Source organism: Poecilia reticulata, chromosome 23 (genome assembly GCF_904066995.2).
Source record: "Poecilia reticulata chromosome 23, P_reticulata-male-v2, whole genome shotgun sequence".
Classification (NCBI taxonomy): Eukaryota; Metazoa; Chordata; class Actinopteri; order Cyprinodontiformes; family Poeciliidae; genus Poecilia; species Poecilia reticulata.
Genome location: NC_088852.1, coordinates 14,974,330 through 14,987,273, shown reverse-complemented (window position 1 = coordinate 14,987,273; position 12,944 = coordinate 14,974,330).

Sequence of the window (12,944 nt, the reverse complement as noted above, 5' to 3'; positions counted from 1 at the left end):
AACATTATCTTACTTGTATTCCTTTCATTTTTCCACAAAGTTTGGCAATTTTCCTTACCGAGCAGCTTAAGCTGAAAATTGCACATCAATTGTTTCCAGTGTTTATTACTGTAAATGGAGTCCCACAGGGCATTACACTGGGTCCAGTTGTCTTTTAGTGTTTTTTTATATATGATTTTCCTACTGTGCGTAAACAATGTGGCATCTTATGGCAGAGCTAGCATGCTGGCTCACTGCATATTGTGTAAATGTAGGTTGATTCTTCTTACCAAATCGCAATGTATTCAAGCCAGGACATTGCATCGTTGTAGAAATACTTCACTGTCTTTAAAAAAAATGAAATATTCAAATATTACCTTTGGAAGGTCTGTCCAAGGCTTACTGTAATTCGGGAAATTTTAAATATTAGATATTCACTGAGTAGATTCCTTCTCATATTAGTTACTGTATGATAGGTTGCTCTAAAACAACAGCTAGAACTTTAAAGTCTTTGAACTACTGTTAATTAAGCAATAAGAACAAACTCATGCTTTCCTGTGCAGACTCTCTGTCTGCACCAATGAAAATGCTCTAACCTCAGGATAAAGATGGCTTAAAATGGCTCAACATTACATTGCTGTTATGTAAACAATTGGGGGGAAAAGAATGTACTTCATTTATCCTACACAAAGAAAACACAACCTGGAACATGTTTTGGTTTTCGTTCTATTTTTTTTTTTTATATTACAGACCAGTATGTTAATTAAATTATCTCCATTTAGCAGCCTGTCAGAGACCAACTTTAATCCGTTCTTGTTTGGTGAATTGAAGCTAAAGCCTGACGGATGCATATCTGATCGACTGTTTCTGATGCGACACTGAAGCTTATTGGACTGAACAGTCTCAGTTCATTTTTTAATTCAGTCTTTCTCCAGGCTGCATCAAGCTGCTATAAATAGATAACTTTAACGGTGCTGCCGGATTCCGGGTTTATTGTCTTTGCCGTATCTCGTCAGTCTGCAGTCAGTTTGAGATGTTTGACGGACCAGTTTCATATTCCGAAACTCTGAGCAACTGTTTCAGATCTCTTTACAGAAACCGCAGATATGAAGGTCAGAATCCAACTTGCTTCTGCGTTTTTGTTTTTTTTTTTCTTCCAGCATCCATTGAGCTTTTACAGTCATCGAGCGTAACCACGGCAGCTAGAGAGGGTCCTCTGTTAGCTCTGTTTGCACGCGCTGTCACAGAGACGAGTGGCTGAAACAACAGATGGGGGTGGAGGGAGAAAAATGAAGTTGGAGCTTCTGTCGGCAGGTGGTTGGGTGGGGGGCGTTCGGAGGGGCGGATGCTGCAGTCGGAGGAAGGCGAGCGATGACTCAGAGATTTTGAGGATGGGCCTTCTCTGGTTGCCTGTCTGCGCGGCAGACAGTGTGTTGACTGCCATATCAGGCAGCTCTGTTGGTCTCTCCTTGCTTCAGTTTGCTCTACACTGACCGAGACAGAGCTGATTTATCAAATGTGATTATTCTCTTCCTATACAGCATTCGCACCACTTAGATTTCACCTGCAATTTATGTTTCTGAAGTAAAATTGTACTATTTTTACATTCAACTGTAAAATTAGCTTTTATTGCTCTTCCATATAATTTTGATCGTCTCTGCCAGCTTTCCAATTTAAGATATTCTTTGTAAAATATCTCAAGCGCAGTCAGATTAGACGGAGAGCGTCTGTAAACGTCAGTTTTAAAGTATTGCAACAGATTGTTCAATTATTTTCTGACCAGACTTTGACTCGACTATTTTAACGACTGAATCCGTTGGTTTCTAAATTATTTCATTGTAGCTCTGGCTGTGTACTTGGGGTTGTTTTCCTGCTGGAACGTCAAACTCCACCCATATTTCTAGAGCTATGCAGAAGAAATAGATTTACTTATAATAGATAAACTTATTATTCATGTTAGGTTATCCTAATCTATCACATAGGGTTAGCTAACCATACACTGCTGTAACAATCATCGGCCGTCCTAAAAATCGCTGAAGACATTTTAAAGGTATTTCTTGTACTTTAGACTTAAACTCAAAATTTAAGAATCTGTTCAATTATTATCCAGCACATTTTGGTATATAATTGTTTTCCTGTTATTCTCTTTGGCACATATACAGGTTCCAGTTGAGTTGACAATTATGTGCATAACTGTTAAATTGTTGGACAAAAAGGAGTTTTATTTACAGATTGCCTGCCTGCAGTGAAGGCAACACAAGACAGATTACTGATGTAAAAGAACATCCAGAAAAATTATTACCCATCTCATTTTTTATTGTTTAAATTATATATTGGCAGACACCAATCTTTTTTTTGGCTAAGTTTTGTTGGAATTTAAATCACTTTTTTTGTGCTCAATTTTTTCTTGATGAACATAGAAGTGTACTCTAAACTGATTTAGTTGAATGACTCTTTCAATAAAATGTTCCTTTTATGGAACCTTTCTTGCACAAACAAAAAATTGTCCTAAAACCGGTCAATAGTTGATTTCTTGGTAAAAAGGAATAATAATAAAAACAGCCGTATTTTGAAGGAGTTTCAGTAACCCCAGGATGGACTGAATCATAAAATATTAGCATTGACAGATTGAACACTATTGGAGAACATATTTATTGCATAGCTGTCCAGACTGCATGTTTTGACCAGCTAATAGCTGCATATTTTAGTATTTTAGTGTATGGAAACAGTAAAGTTGACTGGTGAGATTTGCTGCAGGCTTCCCAGCCTGACTCATAGATATTAGCTATGTGGATCACACTCTCACCTCTAACATAACTGCTGCTTTATATCTGCTGTATTAGCAAATCCAGCGTCACTGAGAAGCTAGCAGCATGTTTCTAGCTACTCGTCCCTGAGAATATTATTACTGTCTGTGGGTAACTAATACTTATACAGATGACAGTGATAGATGTGCTCTTGTTATTAATGTTATTCAGCGATGACTGATTTTTTTCATAAAAGAAAAGGCCTTAATTGGCTGCTGAGCTGTCCCGGGGGAAAGAACTGACTCACTCTTCCCACTTTGGCATCGGATCTGTATGAAAGCTGTGCCAGGGACTAGCAGCCGCTCGCAGGTTTGTCCAGAGCTGTTGGACGAGAATCCTCCAGAGGTCCGACCCGGCTGTCCACGAGCCTGCTGATGGTCACTTACAATGTCCAAAACAGCAAAGGTGGCGCTTTTCATTGAGCCTGAGGATTATTTGGAGGCCATGTTAGCTCTTTTTGTGCTTAACACAACATCATTTGAGAAGTTCTTTGTCATGGGAACAATGTCTGATGCTCTGTCCCTTTGGTTAAACACTAACTACTCGACAGGTTAGACCCGTTGGCTAACTGATCAAGAGTAATTTCTCTACGCTGAATAAATGGTGATCTACATTCTTTCAGAGTTTGAAATCAGAAGGGTTGACTGCATTTGTAGTGCTGCATTCATTTATTTTACCAATGATAACATTATACTGTAATTTGAGTAACTAGATAGAGAACTAGCCTGTCCATTGCCTTCCTGTGCTATTCTGCTTGATTCAAATCTCATTTCACAGCACAGTCTGAGCTTTCTCCCCTTCTCTTTGACTCTCTCTATTAAATTTTCGGTAACACTTTATTTGAAGGGGGGTGAATAAGACTGACATGACACTGTCATGAACACCTGTCATGAACATGAATAAGCCCTCATGAATATTTATGACTGTTGTCATAAAGTGTCATTCGGTAAATTATGACACTTTTAATACAAAGTTGACATTATTCAAAATGTCTTTGTTGTGACAACTTGACATTAACCAAGAAATCATTACTGATATAAATTTGTTCTAAAAGTATTACTGATTGCACTTTAAAAATTAGGTAACTTTATGTTATTAAAGGTAAAGTTTAAACAGTAATGATTTGAGTCTTGCTCAGACTTTGCTTGTAATGTATTTTTTATTGCTTTGGGAGATTTTTTTTTTATTGGCCTACTTCATGTTGTCAAACAGCTGTATGTTGGAAATATATCATCAACTTATGATTTCATTTAGGGAAAAAAAGCTCTCCAAACCAACCTGGTCCTCTGTGAAAACGTAACCGTGAATCATGGATTAACCAGTCATGAATTAACTGGGATTAACCCCATTTTTGCTTTGACTTCTGAAGCCTCAGGCCTGATTACTTTTAGACCAAGAAGAATCAAGAAATAAGGTCTGATATAAATAAAATGTGGTTAAAACACAAGAGAAATACACAGGGGAAAATGTGTTTTTACAGTTCTGTAAGTGAAGCATTTTTACCAGAGAAATAGATGAAAAGCTGATTGTTAGTAAATCCAACTCACAAAAATCAGTGAGCAATTTTAATGTCCTCAAAGCTTTTCTGTACTTCTGTAAACGAAGAATATTAGTATAATATCTTAACTCCACAAAGATGGCTACAGTTTGCACATTTGCATCGGGGTAAACATCCTATAAAGAAGCATCAAAAAAGGGGAAAGAGAACAAAACCTTGAAGGTTCTTCCTCCAACTTTCCTCCCCGAAAAACCAGGATTTCAGCAAAAACCTCCTACAAGTCGGAAGTCATTTTTGAACTTGCCTCGATACATTATTCATGGCCTGGCTGCTGCCGTTGGCCCGCTCGTGTGCCATGGCCTATTTACTGAAGTGCTCATGAATCCATTAGCCGTGAACAGCGGCAAGCTAAGGCTCATCCATAAGCGGCTTCACAGCCACATGAATCATTTCATAATATCTCAGACAATGAGAGGGAATAAACAGCAGCTAGACTGTCGCTAATTCATCAACTGGGGGTCGATATTTCTGTCCATAGCGACACAAGGAAACACTGGCCGAAAACTGGAGAGTAAATCCTCACAAAGTCAATAACGCAACCATTGAAAAACAAACATTACGTGACTTGTGTTGCTACTACTACGTCAAATACATTTTATGTCAAATACCACTCTTTCTTGATGATTCATACCTTGCAAACGTATTCATGCCCCTTGAAGATATTTTGTCATGTTGCAACCACAAACTTCAAAGTGTTTCATTGATGCAGTCTTCTCGCTCGGGCTTGCTTATTGGTAGAAGTTAGTCGACTCCATCTGAAGCAGTTTTCAGAAACAGACAACTAAATGTTTGATCGTTCAGAGGAAGGCTTAAACCTTCTAGGATTTTATAGTAAAGAGTAAAACAAAAATGGAGACCAAGCTAGTTTTTCAAACTTTTTGAACCTGCAATTTCCTTTCCCAATCTTTGTGTATGGTAAGAACTAATTCAACCAGTTTTTCTTCTTTTTTTTTTTGGAACCAAATGAGAAGTCTTCCCAATGCATTTTAGAGTGCAAAAATGAAATCTACTATAAAACTATCTAATCTAATCTTCCTCTGCATCTGCTAGGTTTTCACCCAGAAGTGACCATGCTGAAAAGAAAACAAAAAAAACTACAACAAAAATTTTTTCAGTCGCACTGCATATGCTGTGTTTCCATTGCACAAAGTGAAATTACAAAAATAAAGTTGTAACCAGATGTTACTACTGTCCGGACAGACAAAGAAGACGACAGGAAGTGGTAAGAGGACAATGTGGCATGTTTTTTAATGAATTATAACATGTGATTTTTATTGCGTTTTCTTATTTTAATGGTAACACCAAAATTACAAAATTGTGTTTTTTCAACAATGGCAGGCTATCGACAAGGTTTTGTAATAGAAAGGGAGCTGTAGAGAACAGATGAATGGCAAAAGAGTGAAAAGTTATCAAACTGATCCCCTTATGCCTGCATAATTGTTATTTTCTGGAGATGTGAAGGTTGTTTTCTTTTTTCTTTTTTTTTTACATCACTGTGTGTTTTTTGTTTGCTGGGAGATTAGACGAAGGTGCCACATCATGTCAGTCCAGACACATCTCTGCAGAACCAAACGCAGGAATTCACAGCTGGCAGATTCACGCAAAAGGGAGGAGAGGATGTGGGAGTCTCACTGATACACTCTGCGCTTCATTCCCCCTGCCCTGCTCTGCTGGCATCCTTTTGTGCCATTTGTGCCATGCTAATTAAGTATTTACATCAGGTGGAGCTGGCAGACAGCTGCCACTTGCCTCCCTCTGTTCTCCTCTCGCTCTCCTGCCAGGCTTGATCTACTTTTCCACCGACTAACCGATCCCCAGATGTCCCGATCGGTCCTTCAATCAGCACCGCCGCGTGCGCTGCCCCACGTGCAACGCTATGGACGTGACATTTTGTTCTCGTGCTCGATTCTGATGCAGCACTGTAACCTAACCTGTTGTTTTTCTTCAAGGGATGCGCCGTGTTCCTAATTATGGGAGCGCGCAACCCAGCCGTGCGTCACCTCAAGACGAGCAGAGGCTGAGACAGGAAATCAAACCTCTCGCCGACGGTGACGGGTTTTGCAGCCGCAGTTCGGATCAAGCCGACATTCCCATTGTGCTTCAAAGGGGTAGATAGAGAGCGTGGGCTGGCATTCAGTCTGTCAGGAGAGCAGGGGATTACACCTATAGCAGTCTTTCCAGTGAAGCCATTTGCAGGAGGGCAGAGTGGTGAGTGAAGAGGTCGACCCTTTTGGCAGGGATCCCCTGTGTCCTTGTTGCAAGCAGCAACGAGAAATGTCCAAAAGACCAAACTTTGTGAAAATAATCACAAACTAGAGAATGATGGCATGTATTTTCACTCTTTCCTTGCCAGGGTTACTAATAACTACATATTTGTTCAATCAAGAAGTGAAATTGAAAAGGAAAACGATTGGTTTATGACTTAGCTTAACCAGGTCAAGCCAAAAGAAACCTGCTACGAAGCCAAGTCTTCTCATTTCCAACGACACAGTATTGAATAAGACTCCCAAAGCTTCTCATCCAGAGAAACTACTGTTTGGTTTTGGAAATTCAGTTCTAATTAAGTTCTGTCTAAGTATCTAGTGATTTCCAGGAAAATACCTCATACCTCTAATGGAAGTTCTGAGAAATTAGGTTTGATGAATGTTCTGGTAATGTGCCTTGTAAGTTCCCAGAAAGTACCTGGTAAATACCTAAAGAGCACAGGCTAAGTTCAACGAGATCTCCTGGATCCAGAAGATCACCCGGACAGTTCTGTTGAAGCTCATGGAAATCACCAGATAAGTTCCACGACAAAAACCAAATAAGTTTGTGCAAAGCCTGGAAAGAACTCAGAAAGTATCCAAAGCAATCACCAGGAGAGGTTTGCTGAAGTTCATAAAAAGCACTCATGAGAAGTCCTTGAAAGTATATGAAAAAATTCGAAAATGTGTCCAAAACAAAGCAATAGAAATAGATCCACAAAGTTCTACCAGGGATCCTTCATTTCCTTCTATCATCTGTGGTATCTCACCTTGTTTATTTCTTCCATCTCAGTCTAACTGTTCAGTCAAATTGCATGTTTACTCCTATTGTTTTCACAGAATTGACACCTCTTATCATTGTATAGCAACATTAGTCTGTACTTCCCCCAAGCGTTCACCCTGGGCCAAGTGTTACGTCTCCTTCTTGAATGGAAAATTGCAGAGGTGGAATATTCAGCCACACATGCGCCGGAGACAAATGCCTAGCCGGGGCTCTTGAGAGTCACAACTAAACTCCCATTTGCATTTGATGGTCTCATTAAACAGCCCATTAGAGAGCCTCGTCATGCGACGGGGAGGATTTCTGCAGTAATTTGCAGTCTGATGGCCGCGGTCGTGCTTTTCTGCATAGCTCTACCAGGTGCCCATGAAAGCAAGCTGGCATTTGTTCTGATGAGGTTCCACGGTGAGTGTGTTTCTGAGTATTGATTGTATCGTTGAGCTCTGGTGGTGACACATTTACTGATTCAGTCTAAAACTAGCGAATCTAACTGACCCAACAATGAGCAGTATCATTTGAACGGTCGTTTGCTAGTTTCTCCTAGTGTCGTACTTATCGTTCTTGCACAGTTTTCTTTCTAAAAACCAACGTTTAGTTTTCTCTAACAATTACATAAGCTAATCAAGATGGAATTTGTCATGATTTTGATTGGTTGGCATTCAATCATGGAATCATAAATGTTTATGGAACCAGTCTTTATACCCTGGTGCTTAATTTTACACACCTATGGTCACCTGAATTCATTGATTTAGACTGCAGTATTCAGTGTGTACTTAGGACCAGCGTTTAGGCCTCAACACCCAAAGGTTTGTGTTTGTTTGATGCGTGAACAACACTGAACATCCCAGAGTGAAAGGTGGTGGTGGCACCATCATGGTCTGAAGTTAGGAAATTATTACTCTTTGGTCAATACAGTTATGAGCACTTTGAAATACCAGTTACCTGGAACTCAAAACTCGCAAAAGTAGAGACATTTTAGAATGGTCTACCCAGTCCAGAACCAAGAGAACACCCTGTCTCCCTAAAAGGCTTTTGGATTAAACAATCATCTGGGAAATTTGGAGAGCTCTTGAATTGGGAACAAACATTCCCAATTCAAGATGTCGGATGCTAGCCAGACACCTTCCAAAGAAAAATGGAAGTTTTATATTCATCTTCTTGACAGATTTGTTTATCCTGTGCAGTTCAATTGACCATTGTCTGTTTTGGTGGCTTCAAATCCATTGTCACTTCAACACTTCAAATCCATTGTCAGGTTATTTCACTGATAACATGGGAAGAATGTCTGCCAGTGAAACTAGCACATTTTCATAAATATTAAGGAATTATTATTATTAAAACAAGCTCCTATATCTTGCTGAAAAGTTACTTGTAAGTTAGTTTTGTCTCATTTCAAGTGTACTAAGATATTTGCACTAGAAACTAGGCCAAAAATAATTGGTAAGATTAGTTGTTTTTTCAGTGTACCTGTTTATTGGACTCTCAATTCCTTTCCCTATAACACCTCCAGTATTGATTTGTAGGTCCAGGTGCTTCACTTTTGGAGGAAAACTTCTCATTAAGCCTTTAAAACCAAAGCGGTGACCAGGGAGTGTATTGGGAGTCGTGCTGGGGAAGCAGGACAGAACTTTACAAAAGAGTGTGTCAGGTGTTTTCAGAACTCCTCCACTCTTATGGCGACAAAGAAATAAATTAGAATCTGCTAAGCTGGAAAAAAACACACTTGCTCCTGTTAATTAGTTGGGTCTGTAAATGTTAGAAGAATGTCACAGCTCTCCCTGAGCTGTATCGCTTTTCCTCTCTCTTTCTCTCTCTCTAGGATCCACTGTCACCCTTTTAATGGCAGTTCACTAGAGCTCTCAAGTCGTGGTATATAAATAACTCTCCTATTGTTTGCACACACAGAAGCAAAGACCTGGCTGTTTGTGAAGGGGGGCGCGCATATCGGATAGTTACCTCGAATGCATTCAGGTTGAAAATTAAAGTTTCACAATCTCTTTGCATTATTAATGACGGAGGGAGATCTGCAACTATGAACATTTTTAACTGCAAGCTTTTTTTTATTATTTCTTTTAGCTAATGATGCATTAAATAAGAACTAATATGCTGTTCTGTGTCGAGATTAAAGAGCGGAAGCACCAAGTCTGTATGACATGTCCTTAAAATGACACTTTCATTACAATTGTATTACATTCATATGAAGACTGATGGTTGTTTTTTGATAAAAACCGCCCCCGGCTGATATCTAATACTATTTTAGTACCAACAATATATTGGGTACGCAAAGAGACCCATATTTTGCAAAAACAAAAGCTTCTGTTTTCCTCATATTTTTAACAAATAGGCTTTACAAATCAAAAAAAGTCCATCTCCCTTGCACAATTATTCTGATCATATCTCACAGTTTTATACACTCTGATCTCAACTGGTCCTGGTGCCGTATCGATACAGAGCCGTTCCACTTGGGGTTTTGGCCTATCGTCCTACGTCTGCCTGAGCTCAGCTGACGATGAGTCAGGGAGATCTGTAGTCCTGTTGTCTGATACAAATAGATGGTGGGAAGTATTTCTCCTGAGCGAAAACGACCTAAAAACGGAGCGCTGGGCTGGTGCCAGATATTGCTCAGAGGAAGACTGCTTCTGTCTCATGGATGAATCACTCACAAATTCTCACAGTCTTGCCTTCTGGCTGCGTTCGGGGTCTCAAAAAAGATATGTTTTTTTATAGCGTTGTGAGAGATTTTGACAAAATCTCAGGTTAGGAGTCATTTGGTGTAAACAGCGAACAGATTGCAAGTTTGTACTTTAATCATATGAACACAAAGCCTTAAACAGCTTCAATGCATTGTCTAAAAAACGGATGGCAAACTATAGAGATGCACTGATATTATTATCTGTATCTGTCCCAATATTGAAAAAAAAAATCTTGCTCGGGTATCGGTGACGATGTGCCTGACCTGTAAGTCAGATCTATTCAGTGTAATTCTTGCTGCTCTGAGTCATGCTTGCTTATTTATTTCACATTATTCTTAGAATTTCTGAAAGAAGGGTTGTTGCAGTTTATTTTTACATATTTGACCAAGGCAGTCAATCTATTGTTGTTCAGTTTGTTTCTTTATTATGTATTTTACATTGGCTACTATACTCCCGATTGAAGAAATTAAAGTTGCATTGTTTTTACAAGTTTTACCAAGCTGTGAATTCGTGTATTTAATTGTACTGTACTGGTGCAGAGTTATGAAATAAATTTGTAATTCAGTACATTTGTCTGTGTTTAAAAAAATGTTTTAAGTGAATTTGGCTGTTTTTCTATATGGGATCAGTATCAGCCGATACTAAACCTCAGATATCGCTATCAGCCGATACTAAACCTCAGATATCGGTATCAGCCGATACTAAACCTCAGATATCGGTATCAGAAGTGAAAAAAGTGGATCTCTATTGCAAACCTAAAGACATGGTTGTTCACCAAAACCTGGCAGGCAACGATGGCGTTGATCAAAGAAGAAACCAAGAGGCCGGCAGTCACTCTGGAGGAGTTGCAGGAATCTACAGCTCAGGAGAAACAAGAAGAAGGTGGAAGAGTGGGAAAAGTTATTTTGGTCAGTTCTCATTTTCTGCTCCGACTTCAAATTCTTGGTATTCTGATGAATACACTATCATTAAAACGAAGAACTATTACACCATTGAACTGTTTCAGGAAATCACTTAATCAAAACTGTACTCGTGTCTTAAATCATTTTTAAATTAACAAATGTTTTTGCTTGTTCAATCTTACGGATGTGACTTAGTTTCTATTTTTATTCTAAATGTTTATTGTAAATTACACTACTTTTAGCTACACATTGAATTATAGCTCATGTATGTTGTTATGCATGTTAATTTTTTCCAGTCCTTTCCAACAACCTGCTGGGGGACTACAGATGAAAATTAACCTCTTTGGCTAAATCTGGCATATTTAATTTCAAACAAGATGGAAGCGGCATCAGAATATGTGGAAAAATATGGAAAAGGGAACTTTAACAGGGCACAACTTGGGTCAATTCATAAAAACTAACACACACCCATATGAACAATGAATTTATCACAGTATGTCCAAATCATATTTTAGATTTGCTCATTTTATCATCTGGTAACAGCAGAAGTCACCACGGTGACATAAAGTCAGTCAACTATGAAAGAATGCATGACAACAAAAATATTTCCTTATCAAGATGAGCTTAGGGAAATGAAAGTGACACAACCGTAATCCTTGCCAAGAATATAGTTTAAATACCAAGTTAAAAAGCTGAAGAACACAGAAAACTATTAGGAAATATTAGAAAAAAAATATGTAACACATCAAAAATGTTTTAAATGTCTTCTTTAGCCGTATAAAGATGTTTGAAGTTGATATGGAGTCATACAAGAAACAAGAATCTACTGAGTAATGCATCGACCAGAAACTCTGATCGAGTTGCACCACTGTTTTTTTATTATTATTTTTTTTACTTTTTTCAAACGGAAGCCAGATGAGAATCTAAATTAAAAATAACCACCAAGTGAAATATTGTGGTTATTTTATAATGAATTCTCAAACTGTGAGTGGCTGAATATGCTTCCTGCATGTAGGGCTTGTGGCAGATTAAACAGACCTGTCATTTCCTGTTTTGAAACGTTAATCTTAACAATCTTCCAAAAATGCTTACAGGTTGTTACATAAATAGTACATAAACTACATAAAAGTAGTGTATGTTGAAGTTACATTATCAGTGGTGATTCTACTGGAAAGTATGACTATTAATAAACAAATGTTTTTTCTACCTGTGTTTCTTTCCATTTTTTTTGTAGGATCTCCATCTTCCCATCTGTTCAGACCAGGATCTCAGCATCCCCCACAGCATAACGCTGCCACCACCATATTTCTTTGTAGGATTCAATTTTATCTCAGGAAAACACTTATATGCTTGCAACATCCTCTATATGACTAAGACTATAAAACTAAATATAATGCTTCGTATGGTGTTTTTTTGTGTGCCTCCTCCCCCCCCCATAAGGCCCAGATTTGTGGACTGATGGTTATTTTGTCCACATAAATCAGCTGTTGTTGGGCTGGTACTAATTCGCGTTGCAGGTCAGGTTCCAGAACAGCCTGGGCAATGAGCCATACTTCCTCTACCTTAAAACATAACTTGCTGCATGAGATACAGGTTGGAATTTTTTTGCCACCTATCGCTGTTTTAAACTTCTCCATCACTATATGTGCTGTTTGTTCTCTAACAAACCTCTAAGACCTTCATAAAACAGCTGGATATATGGACGACACAGGTGGAGCTCATTATCCAATCAGAGGAATCATGGAGGGGATTGATTGCACCGTGGTTTTATGGCTCAGTACATTGAAATATGTGTTTAAAACATGACAAAATATGAAAAAGATTAAGGGACGTAGATACTTCCGCACAATCACGTTCTGATGTATTTATGGAAAATAGGGTTAGGGTTAGACAAAATAAAAATGCTGAAGAAGAGCAATAAACAAGGTTTTGTGTTTTTACATTAGCAGCATTTATATGTCGAAATAAGGAGGATGCTGGT